The 21,134-nt window shown below is 41.5% G+C and overlaps 1 pseudogene; it reads left to right on the plus strand.

Moving 5' to 3' along the window:
* LOC132152577 (partitioning defective 3 homolog B-like) overlaps window positions 1–21,134 on the plus strand; it is a 340,755-nt pseudogene that overhangs the window by 85,970 nt on the left and 233,651 nt on the right.

Consider the following 21,134-nt stretch of genomic DNA (forward strand, 5'->3'; position numbering starts at 1 on the left):
TCCCCAACTAAGCAAGCCAGAGGCGACAGCGGCAAGGAACCGAAACTCCATCGGTGACAGAATGGAGAAAAAAACCTTGGGAGAAACCAGGCTCAGTTGGGGGGCCAGTTCTCCTCTAACCAGACGAAACCAGTAGTTCAATTCCAGGCTGCAGCAAAGTCAGATTGTGCAGAAGAATCATCTGTTTCCTGTGGTCTTGTCCTGGTGCTCCTCTGAGACAAGGTCTTTACAGGGGATCTGTATCTGGGGCTCTAGTTGTCCTGGTCTCCGCTGTCTTTCAGGGATGTAGAGGTCCTTTCTAGGTGCTGATCCAGCATCTGGTCTGGATACGTACTGGATCCGGGTGACTGCAGTGACCCACTGATCTGGACACAGACTGGATCTGGTGGCCACGGTGACCTCGGAACAAGAGAGAAACAGACAAATATTAGCATAGATGCCATTCTTCTAATGATGTAGCAAGTACATAGGGTGTTATGGGAAGTGTTTCCGGTTTCGGTTTACCTAATTAATGCAGCCTAAAAATCCTTTAACGGATTTGGATAATAAAAGCATATTAGTATGTTATGTGTTTGCCAGGTTAAAGAGATGGGTCTTTAATCTAGATTTAAACTGCAAGAGTGTGTCTGCCTCCCGAACAATGTTAGGTAGGTTATTCCAGAGTTTGGGCGCCAAATAGGGAAAGGATCTGCCGCCTGCAGTTGATTTTGATATTCTAGGTATTATCAAATTGCCTGAGTTTTGAGAACGTAGCGGACATAGAGGATTATAATGTAAAAGGAGCTCATTCAAATACTGAGGTGCTAAACCATTCAGGGCTTTATAAGTAATAAGCAATATTTTAAAATCTATGCGATGCTTGATAGGGAGCCAGTGCAGTGTTGACAGGACCGGGCTAATATGGTCATACTTCCTGGTTCTAGTAAGAACTCTTGCTGCTGCATTTTGGACTAGCTGTAGTTTGTTTACTAAGCGTGCAGAACAACCACCCAATAAAGCATTACAATAATCTAACCTTGAGGTCATAAATGCATGGATTAACATTTCTGCATTTGACATTGAGAGCATAGGCCGTAATTTAGATATATTTTTGAGATGGAAAAATGCAGTTTTACAAATGCTAGAAACGTGGCTTTCTAAGGAAAGATTGCGATCAAATAGCACACCTAGGTTCCTAACTGATGACGAAGAATTGACAGAGCAACCATCAAGTCTTAGACAGTGTTCTAGGTTATTACAAGTGGAGTTTTTAGGTCCTATAATTAACACCTCTGTTTTTTCAGAATTTATCAGTAAAAAATTACTCGTCATCCAGTTTTTTATATCGACTATGCAATCCATTAGTTTTTCAAATTGGTGTGTTTCACCGGGCTGCGAAGAAATATAGAGCTGAGTATCATCAGCATAACAGTGAAAGCTAACACCATGTTTCCTGATGATATCTCCCAAGGGTAATGTAGCGCCCCCTAGTGCTAACCAATACCAGAACAGGGCAACTGACATCTATCTAGGTCCGAGGTGTGGTCTGCCTTGAGTGACTCACAAAAGAGTTAGTATTGAGTTGAACAGTTGACAGGTTTATTGCATCTGGAAACACAACAATGATCACAGTACTATAATGTACCAAGAATGAAGGTAAAATAAAACAAAAACAGAGCTTTCAGTAATAAAAGAAAAGAAAATGTCCGTGTGAGCTGACACTTCAGCTCAATGCTCCTTTAAGTTGAGGAGTATGAAATTGAGTTCAGAGTTCAGTTCCTGGTCCTTTTGTGTGTGTGTATAAGTTCAGTACTACTACCCGGGTAGAGTTAATAGCGTAAGTGTATTCTTATCTGTATCCTGTCTGAACGAAACTAGTCCGACGTCCTCGGTGGCTGGTCCCACGGCTGGCCACACCGTTCTCACGACCATCCACCGTCACTCTGGGCTGGGCTCGCCATCTTTGATTCGTCTATTTCTTTCGTAGTGATCAAAATAACAAAAAAACCAACCTACACAAGCAGTGTAAAGTAGTAAGTTATTCTGTTCTATTCCTCCATTTCCAACATGAGATCTCATTAACTTATTTCTGTCATTTAGTGCATTTTACAGTGTATGACCAATGGCTAAAGACATACCTTGCTTACTGTGAAATGAATTACCACATGTAATGGCAACTGGTATTTTAGCACTAAATACATGAACTTCTATACAACACAATTTGCACTTAACATTGACAAATTAATTATTTATCATCAAATTTATATGTAACATCCTTTTTCCTTAGCTGCTTTTTAGGGTAACACACATTTTAATATTAACACTTTTCAACATGAATTGAATTAAATTATCAGTGCTAACACATTTAACATTGTAATAAACCAAATCAAACACTGTAGTTGGCTACAAATCATTAGTGTGCCATTAGTATTTAACTCCATTAACTAAATGTTCTAATACCAACAAAAATGAATGTATTGCACTTTAGTTTCAACCACTTCAACCAAGCTATAAATCCTCATTAATACAATGCAAACTATTAACTTGGCACTTAGCCATCAATGATTAATGGTTAGTGATTAGCTAACGATCTTTTGAGAGCATAAATACAATGATACAATATGCACCAAAGTACACTGAAACGTTAGACAACATGTCTTATAACCCCGATTGGTTTTTATGTTTAGTATCTGGACTTTACAGGGATTTTTTTCTGCTCACTGAGGTTAGCAACAGGCTAGCAAAATAAATGTTTAATCTCACCGGAGTTTCAAACAGCAACAACCCGACTGAGGCTGCTCCTCTCATGCTCACAGTTGATGCTCTACTAATAAAGGAGCTTATCAGTGTATATACGTGTATATAATCAAAGTTTCACACTATTATGTTGCGTTACATACCAGCAATTGTTCACAGCTTACACGCGTTTTCAGGAAGAGATCTACCAAAACATGAAAACTACGCGTAGCACTCTCTACCAATCCTGATACACTCTGTTTATGACTCTCTAATGAATTGCACCCTCTGGTGGGCAAAACATAGAACTACACCTCTAAACAACATATATGGGTTTAGTAGCCCTATGTTTCATATGGGTTACACCCTCCCCCCTTGACTCTGCATGGGTCCCTTCATGCTTGGATATGGGGTCCCTTTGGAAACTATCATTACCCCCAACGATGTCAAGTGCTTGGTTAAAGCTCTCTAAAAGACTCTGTGCAAGGGATATTAAGGGTTTCCCCAATTGAATGTACTGGAACCGGTCTGGTGGCCGCCGTGACCTCTCAGATTTGCGTGTAGGGTCATCTGTTTCTCCATCCTAAATAGTTTCACTTTTCTCTGTGTTTTCAGTTGTCTCAGAGGTTTGTGTTTGAGGCAACTCGTTTTGTTGAACTTCAACAACAGCTTCTCCATTTCCAGGGTCCTCTAGACTAACAGGAGAAACATCACTGTCATACTCAATAACCGCTGGAATTACATTCGTCACGCCCGGTGAAGTTAAATCATTTCCGGTAGCAGTTTGCTCATCCCTAATCTCTGGCTCATTTCCTTCAATCATCTCAGGAGGTGTCCCATCAGGTTCTGCAGGTGACTCAGGGGGACTGCCTTCAATAGGCTCATCCTGAGGCTGGGAGTTTGAGAAGGTCATTGGCATGACTGGTAAATTGTTACCCCCTGTGGCTGGAGTTAAAGTGGTTTGCTGCCTCTTGGGAACTTCATACACTTGAAAGAACCTATCCTCAGGAATGACAGACCGCTGGGTAGGACAAAAGGGTGAATCATCCTCAGACTCCGAGTGCTCTTCAAGTGGCTGAGTTTGACTATGCCTAGTTCTTGGCCGATGGGCCTTTGGTTCGGGCCGTTCCGTTTCCTCTGTTTCGATTAAATCACCACAAGGGAGTAGGAGATCCCTATGTAAGGTGCGACTGGGACCATCTCCGTTCAGTGGGTGTACTGTGTACACAGGTAAGTTGCCCATCTTTTTCAGAACTTTGTACATAGTGGGCTCCCACTTATCTGCAAGCTTATGTTTGTTTCTCAACCGCAAGTTCCTTACTAATACTTGGTCACCTTCCTCTAGCGTTGATTCTCTTACTGCTTTGTCAAAGCGACGTTTGTTTCTCTCAGCAACCTTTTGTGAATTCCTGATGGCGATCTGATAACTCTCCTCAAGGCATGCTTTCAGGTTTCTCACATACTGGGAGTGAGATCTAGGAGCACCATCTTTTACAGGTAAGCTAAAGGCAATATCTACTGGTAACCTTGGCTGGCGCCAAAACAGCAACTCATACGGACTGAAGCCAGTAACCTCGTTCTTGGTGCAATTATAGGCATGAGTTAGGGGTTTTACATAATCACGCCAGTGATTTTTATCCTTTTCTCTCAAGGTTCCTAACATGCCTAGCAGTGTTCGGTTGAATCGTACGACCGGGTTTCCCCTCGGATGATAGGGACTTGTGCGTACTTTGGTAATGCTGGCTAGGGTGCAGAGCTCTTTGATGAGTCGAGACTCGAAATCCCTGCCCTGATCACTAAGCAGACGCTCCGGAAACCCGTAGTGCACCAAATACTGCTCCCAAAGACATTTTGCAACTGTGGTAGCCTTCTGGTCTTTGGTTGGTATGGCAACAGCGTACTTGGTAAAGTGATCTGTTATAACCAAGATGTCTTTGGTGTTGGGACTGTCCGGCTCCAAAGATAAAAAGTCCATGCATACCAATTCCATGGGACGAGTTGTCTGGATATTCACAAGAGGTGCTGATTTTTCAGGTGGTGTTTTTCTCCTTACACAACGTCCACATGACTTGATCTTTTTCTCCACATAAGTGGCCATCTTAGGCCAATAAAATCTTGATCGGACCAAGTCGAGAGTTCTTTCAAGACCCATATGTCCCATATCGTCGTGGAGGCATGTAAGAATAGCGGACCTTAGGGGCTCTGGAACCACAAACTGGTAAGTTATGTCGTCTTCTGATCGGCGGGTTCTGTAGAGAAGACCATTTCTCATCTCCAAGCGTTTCCATTCCTTAAGCATTAACTTAAGTTCCATAGAATCGGGACTGAGATTGGGGTTTGCTTCATCTCCAACCTCCAACAGGTTGACAACATGACCAGTGACTGGGTCAGACCTCTGATGTTGCTGGAGTTCTGCCTCACTGTACATAGGTATGGTAGAACAACCCACCGCTTCCTCATCTGCGTAGATGTCAGGCACTGCGTCTGTGTGAAGGGCAAGGGACTCTACCAAGGTGATAGAAGGTAGGTTGTTGTCAGCCTCACTTAAAAGATGGCGGTGCCACAAGACATTGACTGTGTCAGCTGGAATGTCTGCTTGGGCAGGAGATGAAGCCAGATGGTGAGAAGCAAATTGTTTAATTCGCTCTCTCTCCTCGAGAGAAACATGGTCATCGGCCAGAGTGTCACATGGCCGCCTGGAAAGGCCGTCTGCATCTTGGTTGCTTTTCCCAGCCCGATACTTTATGTTAAAGTCAAAGGTGGAAAGTGAGGCTAGCCAGCGATAACTGGCAGCATCAAGTTTAGCTGACTTTAGCACATATGTTAACGGATTGTTGTCTGTTACAACCATGAATGTGTTTCCATAGAGGTAGTCTTGGAACTTTTCCACAATGGACCACTTCAAAGCTAGAAATTCCAGCTTTTGGGCTGGATACCGCTTTTCACTTGGCGAAAGCCCTCTGCTAGCATAGGCGATTACTCTCATTTCACCATCCTGTTCTTGGTACAGGGCAGCTCCAAGACCAGAAGTGCTTGCGTCTGTATGAAGAACATATGGTAGTTTTGGATTAGCGAATCCAAGTACTGGTGAGGAGGTGAGTTTGTCTATAATCGCCACAAAAGCTTCTTGGCAAGCAGGTGTCCACCGGTCGGCAAAGGGTTCTTTGGGGTTGAAGAACCTCCCAGGGCATGGTGTTACTTTTCTACCCTTCCTGCAAGGTGGGTAACCCCCGGTGAGGTCATTCAAGGGTTTGACTATTTTGGAATAGTCCTTTATGAACCAACGATAATACCCTGCGAAGCCTAGGAAGGACTTGAGCTCGCTGAGGGTTTGTGGTCTTGGCCAAGTGCGGAGTGCACTGACTTTTTCGGGATCAGTCTCCATCCCTTTTCTGGAAACAATGTGCCCTAGATAGCGCACTGAGCCTTGGAAGAACCGACACTTTGCTGGAGAAAGTTTCAAGCCATTTTCTCCCAATTGCTGAAGGACATGTAAAAGTCTGGTTTCATGTTCTTCTAATGTACTTGAAAACACAATGATGTCATCCAAGAATACAAGTACTTCCTTCAGATGGAGACTGCCCATACACCACTCCATTAATCGTTGGAAAGTACTAGGAGCGTTGGTGATGCCTTGGGGCATACGGTTGAACTCGTAAAAACCCAAAGGGCACACAAAAGCAGTCTTAGGCTTGTCACGTTCCTCCATCTCAATCTGATAATAACCAGACTTGAGATCCATTACTGAAAACCACTTGGATCCAGCAAGGGCTGAGAATGCTTCCTCAAGGTTAGGGAGAGCATATGCGTCTCGTATCGTCAACGCATTTAGCTTGCGATAGTCAATGCAAAGGTGGATTTCTCCATTTTTTTTTCGGACCACCACGATTGCCAATGAGTAAGGGGACTCTGATTCTTGAATCACTCCTGCATCCAGGAGTGTTTTCAGATGTTTCCGTACTGCCTCATAATCGTTTGGGTGAATTGGTCTGGACTTTTGTTTGAAGGGTGTTTCGTCTTTCAGGTTTATGTGGTGCTTCACTTTGGATGCGTGTCCAAAATCGAGGTCGTGTTGGGCGAAAACATCAGCATAAGCGTGTAGACTCTGGGTTATCCTATCCTTCCACTCTTTTGGGAGAGGGGAATCACCAAAGTGAAATGTTAGTTTTTCCTTGGTAGGTTCACTGACTGACTGAGAAGCGGCAGTGCAACATTCCACAGGATCAACATTTTTGTTTGAAGCAGGTAAGCTGTCATAGATCTCCTCAGGAGTGAAAAGCTCTGCAAGGACACAGTTGGAGGGGAGTGTCACGTCATGCTCAGTTTCATTCCTAATCCACACAGGTAATTTGTGGGGGTTCTGCTTAGGCAAGGTGACAAGACAGCACTCCACAAAGATCCCACCCGGCAGGATAGATAATGTTGGCTGTTCAACTACTGCACATTCTTCAAAGGAACTAGCCTTGACATTGCCCTCAAGAAGGACTCTTCCTTGAGCAGGTATCACTGGCTGCACTTTGTCGTTAAGGGTCACTAAACCCATTCTCCCTGAAGAGCTCACTTCTCTCCTGAGCTTAAGTGTGCGAAGGAGTTTTTTATAGCCATAGACAGAAGAAAGGTCGTTTGGGTTTTTTCCGTGACAATGTTCATCATACAAGACATCAAGTGCATTTGTCCCAACCAGTACAGGTAAGTCATAGTTAATGCGTAAGTCTGGAACTACTAGCGCTAAAGTAGAAACTTCAGGCTCAGATTCAACAAAGCTCTTTGGAAACTTGAGGATGAGAGGTACGTAGCCCAAGTACGGAACATTTTGGCCACTAGCACCCTCAACATCCAGACCGTCAATGGGCTGAATGGGGTGTTCTGACAGATTGCTGTTGTAGAAGGAAGCAGATACAGTGGTCACTTGAGACCCAGTGTCAAGGAGGCAATTACAGTTAACCCCTGACACAATAACATCAGCTGTACATTTCTGTCCTACAAGTCCTTTAGGTAGCTTAATTTGGCGCTCCACTTTGTGAGGGTTGCTGAAGGCTTTAGTCAAGGGTTTTGCTTTGGGACATTCATACTTTATTTCAGTTCCTGATAGTCCCTCCTCAGAAACTGAGTTCAGTTTAAATCATGCCTGTTTTGTTCTTCCCAGGCTTGTTGTTTTTGTCTCAACTCTTTACGTTTTATCTCAGCTAGCTCAGGATTTGGTTTGTTACTGCAGGAGGATGCAATGTGGCCCTCCTCGCCACACTTGAAGCAGTATCCTGGGCGAGGCTTTCTTGTGAGCTTTGACTCACCTGAGGATGAGGATTTTTCCTCAGTTGAGGCCTTGGTTTTAGACCTCTGGCTTGGCTTAGCAGAAGCTGGTCTTGAGTTGCTGCTTAAAGATGCTTTCAAAGAAGCTATTTGGGCCTGTAGCTTTGCAAGTTGCTTTTCCAGCTTAGGTGCATTGATGGGGGATGTCCTATCTGCAGCAGTTTCTATGTCTATGTCATCAGTGACATGGTCTCCTACTGAGAGAGAATTTGACTTGGCTTTGGATTTAGGAACCCCTAAGTGCTGTCTCATGCGGCTGGACTTAGCAGCTTGGCGGTCCTCCTCAGTACGTAGCAAAAGAAGTAACTCAGAAAACGGGGGTGGGTTGTTTTTCTTCTGTTCAAGCTGGAGACTTGTGATTAGGCTGTTATTCCAGCAACCTCTACAGAATTGCTTGAGCAGTTGACGCTCTGACTCGCTGGCTGCAATGCCACCTCTTTTGACTACTTGACTCAAGGCTGTCTGCAGACGTTGCAGATACCCAGAAGGCCTTTCACCAGAGTTCTGATTGGTGTTCAGGAATTTTGCAAAGAGTTCATCCCCGTCGTCAACAGTACCATAGGCGGAGTCGAGAAGGCAAAGGTAGTCATGGGGAGTAGAATTAGGCCCAAGGTGCTTAATCACATTAGCAGCAGGCGGGAGAAAGCTCTCCACTATCTTCCTGACAGTGTGTTTGTCAGACACGGTGGCATCTGTGAGATGGAACTCAACATTGTTGCGCCATGTGTCATAGTCAGACTCTAAATAGGGACAAGGGACCTTTCCTGAGAACGGTCTGATTTTGGTATGACCATGATACTGAGAAGACATGTCGCTATTCTTAATGACATGTTCGACCACTACCTTCTGCACTTCCGGAGTGATGAGCTGCTCTGAAGGTAAGTAGAGGGTTCGTTTCCCCTGTGAGGGTGATGGTGATGCCCCTGCACCGGCAGCAAATGGAAATGAGACATGTGCAAGGGGGTGGATCAGATCACCATCTTTTTTCATAGGAGGTTGGTCAACATTGCCAGGGGGTTCAGTTTGGTCTGGGCTACTAGCAGGCTGGGGTTCCTGGCTAACATTTGGCAAATTTAATTCAGTTGTGTCATGTCTCTGGGTAGACTCCTGAATTCTAACCAGCTCATCTATCAAAACCTTCTCAAAGTCTGCTCCACTTAGCTTAGCAATATACCTCAGCTCAGTTAAGTAAGACTGGGTTAAGCTTGAACTTTTGTCAGCAGCATACAGCTCAGAGAGAAGCCGAATATGGTGGACAACATTTGGATTACTACTGGGTCTTTTACACGGCAAGGTTTCCCGAAGGAACTGAACGGCTTCGCCTGACTTGAATTCCACAATGGCTGTGTCTTTAAACTGGGGCTCAGAGCTAGTCACCTGAATTATCCTTCCAATTGAACCAAACTGCCCTAAATACTCCATAACTTCATTGTCTGCCTCATCACCAGTTACACCTCCTACTAAGACAGAATCAGGTACTTTTACGTTTTGGGAATGAATTACATCCATATTTACCCTTGGACAGCAAGATAAATTCAGGAAAATTACCAGTGTGGAATGCAATAGAAGTGCCAAACTGTTCAACTTTCACTTAATAAGGACTCAAAACCACTCCTGGCTGGCTCGCCAAGTTTTGTGTAGCGCCCCCTAGTTCTAACCAATACCAGAACAGGGCAACTGACATCTTTCTAGGTCCGAGGTGTGGTCTGCCTTGAGTGACTCACAAAAGAGTTAGTATTGAGTTGAACAGTTGACAGGTTTATTGCATCTGGAAACACAACAATGATCACAGTACTATAATGTACCAAGAACGAAGGTAAAATAAAACAAAAACAGACCCTTTCAGTAATAAAAGAAAAAGAAAATGTCTGTGTGAGCTGACACTTCAGCTCAATGCTCCTTTAAGTTAAGGAGTATGAAATTGAGTTCAGAGTTCAGTTCCTGGTCCTTTTGTGTGTGTGTATAAAGTTCAGTACTACTACCCGGGTAGAGTTAATAGCGTAAGTGTATTCTTATCTGTATCCTGTCTGAACGAAACTAGTCCGACGTCCTCGGTGACATTTTGTGGGCTGGGCTTGCCATCTTTGATTCATCTATTTCTTTCGTAGTGATCAAAATAACAAAAAAACCAACCTACACAAGCAGTGTAAAGTAGTAAGTTATTCTGTTCTATTCCTCCATTTCCAACATGAGATCTCATTAACTTATTTCTGTCATTTAGTGCATTTTACAGTGTATGACCAATGGCTAAAGACATACCTTGCTTACTGTGAAATGAATTACCACATGTAATGGCAACTGGTATTTTAGCACTAAATACATGAACTTCTATACAACACAATTTGCACTTAATATTGACAAATTAATTATTTATCATCACATTTATATGTAACATCCTTTTTCCTTAGCTGCTTTTTAGGGTAACACACATTTTAATATTAACGCTTTTCAACATGAATTGAATTAAATTATCAGTGCTAACACATTTAACATTGTAATAAACCAAATCAAACACTGTAGTTGGCTACAAATCATTAGTGTGCCATTAGTATTTAACTCCATTAACTAAATTTTCTAATACCAACAAAAATGAATGTATTGCACTTTAGTTTCAACCACTTCAACCAAGCTATAAATCCTCCTTAATACAATGCAAACTATTAACTTGGCACTTAGCCATCAATGATTAATGGTTAGCGATTAGCTAACGATCTTTTGAGAGCTGAATTACAATGATACAATATGCACCAAAGTACACTGAAACATTAGACAACATGTCTTATAACCCCGATTGGTTTTTATGTTTAGTATCTGGACTTTACAGGGATTTTTTTCGGCTCACTGAGGTTAGCAACAGGCTAGCAAAATAAATGTTTAAACTCACCGGAGTTTGAAACAGCAACAACCCGACTGAGGCTGCTCCTCTCGTGCTCACAGTTGATGCTCTACTAATAAAGGAGCTTATCAGTGTATATACGTGTATATAATCAAAGTTTCACACTATTATGTTGCGTTACATACCAGCAATTGTTCACAGCTTACACGCGTTTTCAGGAAGAGATCTACCAAAACATGAAAACTACGCGTAGCACTCTCTACCAATCCTGATACACTCTGTTTATGACTCTCTAATGAATTGCACCCTCTGGTGGGCAAAACATAGAACTACACCTCTAAACAACATATATGGGTTTAGTAGCCCTATGTTTCATATGGGTTACAGTAACATATAAAGCGTGAAGAGTAGCGGCCCTAGTACTGAGCCTTGAGGTACTCCATACTGCACTTGTGATCGATAGGATACATCTTCATTCACTGCTACGAACTGATGGCGGTCATATAAGTACGATTTAAACCATGGTTATGCACTTCCACTGATGCCAACAAAGTGTTCAAGTCTATGCAAAAGAATGTTGTGGTCAATTATGTCAAACGCAGCACTAAGATCCAATAAAACTAATAGAGAGATACACCCACGATCAGAGGAGAAGAGCAGATCATTTATGATGATTTAACACGTTTATACAATTCTTCCTCTCCTATGGTAGAGAATGAGTGGAACTGTTCCTCAGGGGGTCTATAGTGCACTGTCTGATGTGATACTGTAGCTGACGGCTGAATGGTTGCAATTTTATCTCTAATAGTATCGATTTTAGAAGTAAAGTAGTTCATAAAGTCATTACTGCTGTGGTGTTGGGAAATGTCAACACTTGTTGAGGCTTTATTTTTCGTTAATTTAGCCACTGTATTGAATAAATACCTGGGGTTATGTTTGTTTTCTTCTAAAAGAGAAGAAAAGTAATCGGATCTAGCAGTTTTTAATGCTTTTCTGTAGGATATGTTATTTTCCCGCCAAGCAATACGAAATACCTCTAGTTTTGTTTTCCTCCAGCTGCGCTCCATTTTTCGGGCTGCTCTCTTTAGGGTACGAGTATGCTCATTATACCATGGTCTCAAACTGTTTTCCTTAACCTTCCTTAAGCGTAAAGGAGCAACTTTATTTAAAGTGCTAGAAAAGAAAGAGTCCATAGTTTCTGTTACATCATCAAGTTGTTCTGAGGTTTTGGATATGCTAAGGAATTTGGTTACATCAGGAAGATAACTTAAAAAGCAGTCTTTTGTGTTAGAAGTGATGGTTCTTCCATACTTGTAACAAGAAGTAGAATTTACAATTTTGGCTATATGAATTTTGCACAGAACTAAATAATGATCTGAGATATCATCACTTGGCTGAATAATTTCAACACCATCAACCTCTATTCCATGTGACAGTATTAAATCTAGAGTATGATTTCGACAATGAGTAGGTCCTGAAACGTGTTGTCTAACACCAATAGAGTTCAGAATGTCTATAAATGCTGATCCCAATGCATCGTTTTCATTATCAACATGGATATTAAAATCACCAACTATTAAAACTTTATCTGCAGCCAGAACTAACTCGGATGTAAAATCACCAAACTCTTTAATAAAGTCTGTATGGTGCCCTGGTGGCCTGTATACAGTAGCCAGTACAAACATAACAGGGGATTTATCATTAACATTTGTTTCTCTGGATAATGTTATATGAAGCACCATTACTTCAAACGAGTTATACTTGTAGCCTGCCCTCTGAGAAATCCTGAAAACGTTGTTATAAATTGAAGCAACACCTCCACATTTGCCTTTTAGACGTGGCTCATGTTTATAACAGTAATCTTGGGGGGTGGACTCATTTAAAATAATGTAATCATCAGGTTTTAGCCAGGTTTTTGTCAAACAGAGTACATCTATATTATGATCAGTGATCATATTATTTACAAAAAGTGTTTTCGTAGAAAGGGATCTGATATTCAATAAGCCACCTTTATCATTTGTTTATCCATATTGCTTCTGTTTTTTATTTGTTGAACCTCAATTAAATTGTTAATCTTAACTTGGTTTGGACGTTTTTTGTTTTTTCTAGTTCGGGGAACAGACACAGTCTCTATAGTGTGATATCTAGGTGAAAAAGTCTCTATGTGCTGAGAATTAACTGCCAGTGTACTATTTAAGGTTGAAAAAATAATGTTAAGCTGAATTTCATAAGAAATTAAACAGATTTGGGAAGACTGACCAAGAATATTGATGACTCTTCGTGCATGGCAGTTTTTTTTTCTTTTTCTGATCATTATTCATGGAGTCTTTAAATTATTCCATAGATTATGTATTTAATCCTTCCATGCAAATGAGGACTCATATTACTTTTCTACTTTTTATTTTGAATTCCCAACCCAGAACAGAAGATTTGTAAAAAGAAAAATGCTTTATGTATTTGTGGTTATTTGCATTTGTATGTTCGTTCGTTCATTTGTTCAAAGATATTTCAGTTAAATTATATTGTTTATAAATCTAGATCAGGGGTGTCAAACTTAATTTCTGGAGCCCCGGAGGCCTGCAGAGTTTTGTTCAAACCCTGCTCCAACACACATAGCATGTAGTTTTCAAATAAGCCTGAGGGACTTGATTAGTTGGACCAGGTGTGTTTAATAAGGGTTGAATTTAAGGAGTTTGACACTCCTGATCTAGATTTTGGTTTTTGCTCACATTTTAACATAAAAATATAATTGTAATTTTCCAGCCTAGAACAAGATATTCTAAAAACAAAAATAATGTTTAAGTGTAAGGTAGTGCAAGTGAAGACTGTGTGTTCCTGTGGGACAGAGCTGGGTGTCCTGTGTTGTTCAGACTGCTGCAGCTGCTGTTTCAAGTGGGTCAGCAGTAAAACCCACAGCTATGTTTGAAGGCAGGAGCAGGGCTGTGGGGTCAGCATCGACTGCTGCTGGCTCAGGAAAACTCATCACGACATTTTGTAGAGTAAATGAGAGGGGTTAAATGTTAGGTAATTCAGCTGTAAAGGGGGAGTTTGGGGGAGACCTTTTGTAAAACTAAGTTAGATTTAGTTGTTATGTTACATGGACACCCACAATACATTCTGTTCATTCTGCTGTAGTTTTTGATCTATTACTATATATCAGTAACCTGTTGCGGAAGAAGTACACAAATCAAGTACTTGAGTAAAAGTAAAGATACGTATAGTAAAATATTACTCCAGTAAAAGTACTCCTTTTTAAATTTTACTCAAGTAAAAGTACAAAAGTACTAAATTTTTTATGTACTTAAGTAAAAAAGTACTGAAAGATAGATGTTTGCAATTTTATATAGGCAACTTAATTTAATTTTATATTGCCACATATTCTTTTATAAACCTACTGCTCAAAATACCTGGGATTTTTTCCAAAATAACCACTATATGGAGTCGAGATATATTTTTGTTGTTGATATGGACTACGCTGATGAGAGTGAAGTTTACACTGTGATGTACCTGAGAGAAAGCAGAGTTGACCATCTGATTTTCACTAGTAAGAAAAAAGTATTTTAAAGTTTGTTGTTTTACAGAACATCACAGTTACATATGACATGATAATAAGGCCTGAAGTTAGGAAGAACATTTTAAAGAAAATATAATTATATTTTCATAATGATTTTTTTCTGTCTCAAACCTTGTCTGTGGTGTAAAAACACCATTTTATCTTTATTTTCTCCCCAGATGTAATATATATATATATATATATATATATATATATATATATATATATATATATATATATATATATATATATATATATATATAGGTGGTTGAATAAAAATATTTGGACATTATTTATAAAAATTACCTCAACTTAGCAACAGCAAGCTTGTTAGCTAGACAGTTAGCATCAGCTAACAATATTTACTTATTTTCAGTACGGTTATGAATAAACATTCATGTCTGTCTACTCGTCTAGTTAATCCAAACAATATCACCTTACTGTTGATAAACAATATAAAAACAGACGTGACATGGTAGCATTTTAATAAAACTGTTAATATTACGGCAGCGGGGAATTTGAACATGCATGAGTTATTTTATTTAATGTGTTAGTTTAATGGTTAATAAAAAATTTTTTTTACCTTTTTACCTAAAACACAGAGACGCTGATTGATGTGTCTGTCTGCACTCGAGCATTTCAGTGGTCTTAAATAGATCACTCTTTACAGCGGATTTAGTTCCCAAACAACTGACAATTTTGACCTAAATATGATTTTCAGTCACAATAATTAATCCTACATTTCGACATTAATAACTTAATTTTAGCAACATCAGACGCACGCGCCCTCACAAGATCTCCCGGTTCTTACTTCTGTAGACTCGCACTAAACGGTTCATTTGAATCAGTGAGTGGTCGACTCCAGAACAGCTGCAATCGGATAATTCTAATTCGTAAACGAATAGTTTGGTGCGATTTGCGATCCGATTTAAAAGTTTATTTTGAAAAGACTCAGTTCGTTCATGATGAATCAGACACCGCTTCTGCGTGTCGGAACAAGTGATATATTAGGGAGTAACGATATGTTGTATGAAATGAAGTTAAAAGTACGATCTTATGCTTTGGAATGTAGTGAAGTAAAAGTAAAAGTTACTCAAAATAAAACTACTCCAGTAAAGTACAGATACTTGAAAAATGTACTTAAGTACAGTAACGAAGTAAAGCTACTCCGTTACTGTCCACCACTGTCAGTAACCAAATCAGCATTATTAAATATTAGTTTTTTATTTGTGGTAACTTGTTCTAGTACACTACTTTTCAAAGGCTTGGGGTTGGAAAGGTTATGCTCAAGGCTGCATTTATTTGATCATAAGCGCAGTAAAAACAGTGGCATTTTATTATAATTTTAAATAACTGTTTTCTGTTTGAATATGTTTTTTGTAATTTATTCTTGTGATGGCAATGCTGAATTCTCAGCATCATTACTTCAGTGCCACATGATCCTTCAGAAATAATCATAATATGCTGATTTGAGAAGTCGTGGCCTAATGGTTAGAGAGTCGGACTCCCAATTGAAAAGTTGTGAGTTCGAGTCCCGGGCCGGCAGGAATTGTGGGTGGGGGGAGGGCATGTACAGTTCTCTCTCCACCTTCAATATCACGACTTAGGTGCCCTTGAGCAAGGCATCGAACCCCCAACTGCTCTCCGGGCGCTGCAGCATAAATGGCTGCCCACTGCTCCGGGTGTGTGTGTGTTCACTGCTCTGTGTGTGTGCATTTTGGATGGGTTAAATGCAGAGCACAAATTCTGAGTATGGGTCACCATACTTGGCTGAATGTCACTTTCACTTCACTTCACTTTCACTTTCACTTCATTTGGTGCTCAAGCAACATTTCTAATTAATTTTAAAGTTGAAAACAGTTGTGCTGTTTAATATTTAAGAAAAATCATAAGTTTTTTCATGATTCTTTGATGAATAGAACGTTCAAAGGAACAACATTTATCTGAAATATAAATCTTTTGAAACATTAATGAATATCTGTCTCAGGTTACGTATGTAACCATAGTTCCCTGAGTAGGGAACGAGTCACTGCGTCCTCTAGGGGCCACTTTGGGGAACACCTCGTCGTGACCTGAAGCATACATTGAAAAAACACCAACTTGTTGGCCGGCGACAGCCTCCGACGTCACTACCGGCGCGATTATAAATAAGCACCGGGAGAGCACGTCACTATCTTCTCCATCTGAAGCTTGCGTTCGAAGCATGGCAGGGAGCTAGAGGACGCAGTGTCTCGTTCCCTATTCAGGGAACTATGGTTACATACGTAACCTGAGACAGTTCCCTTTCGAGGGAACTTTGAACTGCGTCCTCTAGGGGCCGCTTTGGGGAACAATATACCCACGCCGCCATGCTGAGGGGAGTGCAGGCCAGAATCATGGCGAGCACTAAGTACCAACTCTATCATTTCCATGGGAGTTGCCTCTGGTATGTTAGACGGCTGTCTGTGACAGTACCCCTTACGGCCAAAAGGCCTAAGCTACATACCCAACTTAATTGTTAGGGCCTCTGCCCAGGGTAGAGCTGAAGACTTGGAATCAGGAAAGATTCCTTTTCAAGGGATATGGCTTAGAACCTATTATATCTACCAAGTCTTGCCTGTCACACAGGGGCTACCGCTAGCTTACGCATAAGCTTGCTGAAAGAGCTGTCTCGACAGTTCTCTAGTAGCAACACCCTGTTTAGATAGGTATCCGAGGATACATAGTTGGAGTGGCGCCCAAGATGAACGGGGCTTTTACCAACTCAAGAAAGGACATGAAGCAACCGTGCGAAGCCCTCACCATATAGGATTTTAGAAAGAACGCAGAATACTAGCGTGCGAACTTACCACAGTGTGGATTTCAGAAAGTGTGCGAAGACTTCACGTGCGCACTTACCATAGCATGGATTTTCAAATACTGTTCTAAGGAGGGGCTCTCGTGGCACTCTGATAGAGCAGCTCATAGATGGAATGTTGCATCTCAAAACAGTATGATTGAGCCACCATGTGGTTTTGAGAAAGTACACAAAGCTAGCATGTGTACATAAAGGTTCCTAAGCATCGCAGAGGCGCTGAATCTCACGGGAGAGGAAAGCTCAATTTTACAAACCTCGGGCGAGGGGAGCATCACCCGAGGCAGCATATACAAGAAGACTTGTAACTGCCACCTCCACTTCCCGCTCGATGTGACAGCACCCCTAAGCGGCAAGGAGACCCCTCGGGGTGACCTGGCTGGACATCCATGAAATTCCCTGCATTGCTGTGCCAGGCCTGATGATCAAGGAGGCTCCCTCAGAAACCTGTGATCTCAGCCGCCTAATACCTGAACATGAAGCCGGATGACTGGTGCTGGCGAGTGTTTAGTAAACACTGTAACTGAGCACTGCAAAAGGAAACTCACAGAGTTTATTAGTAGACACGTAACCACCAGCAATTAAATACACATAAGTATATACAGAGAGGGTTACATTTACTCACCCACCCTCCTGCACTGGAGCCCCGCTCAAGGGGCGCCTCCTTTTAGTCTGGACCATCAGTCAGGTGGTTGCTATGAACATAGAACCAAAAAAACATTATTGGTCCAGCATAGGAGACTGTTATGCGAGAGGTTTCCACCTAACCTCGATCAGGTGAAGAGCTGGTGGTTACAGGGGAATTAGGAAGGGGAGGATAAAAGCAGAAGTTAACCCTCTGAAGTCAATTAACACATATACGCGCTATGAGGCTGTTTTTTCCTGATAACCTCTTAGACTCCAGAGGGTTAAAAATCCCCAAAGGGAACGAGTAGATACCTCGGTATCACTCCGATTCGGACGCGAATGCTGCCTCGTCTAGATCATACCCCTTAGGTTCTGCTTACCTCCTCTTGACCCACGATTCCTCTAACCCCTGTCCGCAGGTGGGGGAGGAGTGCGAGTTGCGACACTAGCCTTCTGTGCCCGTCTTTGATCCTCAGATTGGGACAGGCCAGGACCCCTATGTTGTTCGGGCTCAGACCTGGACCTCCGTGGAACGAAAGATCTGAAAGCAGCAGGGTGCGCCTTCGTCTACCTGAACTTCTCAAATCGTCGTCTCAACGGAAATACCGAAAAGCTCAGAAGGCTAAACCTGAGCATCGAGAAGAACGCATTTTCTTTCCTCCCGATGTCTGCCAGGTTCATCCACAGATGTCTCTCTGCTGCCACCATGGCCGCCATAGTCCTGCCCATGGCAGAGGCGGCCTGCTTAGTAGCACGGAGAGAGATCCATGGTGTGGCGCAGCTCAGCTACCTGATCAGAAAAAGGCCCCTGCCTCTATCCAGGTCTCTTAGCAGATCAGTCTGATATGCTTGAAGCACCAGCATTGTGTGTAATAAAGCCACAGCCTGACCTGCTACTGCGTATGCCTTGCCATTTAAGCAAGATGATTTTCTGAAGGGGCTTAAATGGCAAGGAGGGAGATTAAGAGAGGATGTTTCCCCTGCAGAAAGAAAAAAAAATTTCACAGATAAAAATTATTTATAAATTATTTATAAAAAAATTTGCTCTTTCTACAGGGGGCATTCCCTCATAGCCGCTTTCGCGCATCACTTCGATGTCAGCAGATTACTTTCATGCCGAAACCGATGGATGTGAGAAGAAAATGGCATCTTTCATTTCTTTTTAATCTCTGTATGGAGATCATGCAGAAATAAAAGGCTCACCTGAGCTGGAGGGTTATGGTCAAAAGGTAATTTTCGCTCAATAACCGCCAACAGCTCTACATACGCAGGGCAAGAGAATTGAGAAGGCTCAGCCTCAGCTTTTTCACCATCCTCAAATATCTCCTGCTTTTCCTGGGTAAAAACCCAGCAGAGCACTAACCTCAGTATCAGGAAGTTATAAAGATATAACATCATCCTCCTGAGGCTCTCTCTCGTCCGCTGCCCTTCTTTCTTTTTTTTCTTTTTTTTACGAGCACGAAAGGGAAAGTCCCTCTTTAAACCATTCAGACAGATTCTCACGAGCTCATTCTGTTCCACGCCTCGGCGTGGACATGTCCTGAACCGCGGGAAGCAGATGGCTGCCTTTTTTTCCCCTTTTCTTTCAGAAGAGAGACGAACGAGAGCAGAGATTTTTCCATTGAAAAAAAGCTCACAATGCTCGCAGATTGCCTCCTCAAAGACATCGCGTGCGTGCTCTTCACCAAAACAAGTGACGCAAAGATCGCGTGTGTCATAAGGTGTCAAATAACGCCGACACGGATGCACACATCGTCTAAACGCTTGCTAGTTGTCGCCATGATAAACAGAGAAAGATCGCCCTTACCGGTTCTTTCAGATGCACGCTTCAAACAAAACAGTCAGTTAAGATGAAGAAGATAGTGATGTGCTCTCCCTGTGCTTATTTATAGTTGCGCCGGTAGTGACATCGGAGGCTGTCGCCGGCCAACAAGTTGGTGTTTTTTCAATGTATGCTTCAGACACGGGTCACGACGAGGTGTTCCCCAAAGTGGCCACTAGAGGACGCAGTTCGAAGTTCCCTCGAAAGGGAACTTCACTGTAATGCATCCTTGCAAAATAAAATTAGTAGTTTCTTTTAAAAAATTAACAAAGGTTGCACTTTATTTTAAGATGTCCTTAAACTTTTGAACAGTATGTTTGTTTGTTTGTTTGTTTGTTTATTTTTCAAATTCTTAATTCTGGTGTTAAAAATATATATAAATTAAATATCTTTCTTTTTTAGATATATTTAAGCAAATTCAGTTGGTAAGGTTGGTAAAAAAAAAAATGCAATATTTACTAAGTAGTAATTTTTTCACAGAATCATTTATGAAGTCATATATGAAGTTCTACATTTTTGTGTTTGCAAATAATTTGGCTAAATTGAAAAATAATCAGTATCAATTAATCTGTTTTGACCAGAATATGCTTGCTGTTACATCCCTAGCTTAGCTTCAGTGCTAGTTTTGGAGTTTTTGTGCATAAACAAAAAGAAGCTGACCTGATTGAGGGTCACACAATCTTCAAAGTGCAAATTCTGAGTAACTTTGGCTAACTTTCACCTGGCATGAACTTCTTTGGAAATGCTCAGTTAATGACCAGATGTTTTTACGGTCGAGCACTCTTACTGTCTGACATGCACTAAGTAATTCTTTCTCTTTCTGACTGAAACTGAGTCATCATAGAGAGTCACAAGGACTAAAACAGCACAGGAGTCTTAATAAAGACAGATACCTCCCTGTAGGATTGAGTCTTTTTCTCTTATTTCTCTCACTCTTTCCTTCTGTATATCTCCATCATCCCCCTGACTCACGTCTCCCACAGGCCGTAACCTCCATCTGTTTCCTTTAGACATGCCATTACCCTCTCTGTGTGTGTCAAAGTTCACCCATTCTTAAAGACTGTTGTAAAATTCTCCAATGGTATGGCGAGCGATAGTATAAACAGGCCTTTTAGCAAATGCAGAGTGACTTCACGTGGACGGGAAGCCTAACTAATGGAGGGGTGAAGAGATCCTTCCTGAGCATTAGCAGGTCACACTCTCATGTCTTATACCAACACAGCGCTAATTCACTCCAGAACCCAGGCCGTTATCTTCCTACGGATTCCATCCTGCTAACCTGACCTCTGGTGTTATTGGAGAGTTTTTACGCACACTTGTTTTTGTTATTGATCGTTTCGTTTAGTCTGAAGGTGATAATGGGAGACATTATTAGTTTACATTCGGGTTTGCTTGGCTACTAATTTTTACTAGTCAACTAGTTGAGAATACTGAATAA

The sequence above is a fragment of the Carassius carassius genome, chromosome 11, assembly GCF_963082965.1.
Source record: "Carassius carassius chromosome 11, fCarCar2.1, whole genome shotgun sequence".
NCBI lineage: Eukaryota > Metazoa > Chordata > Actinopteri > Cypriniformes > Cyprinidae > Carassius > Carassius carassius.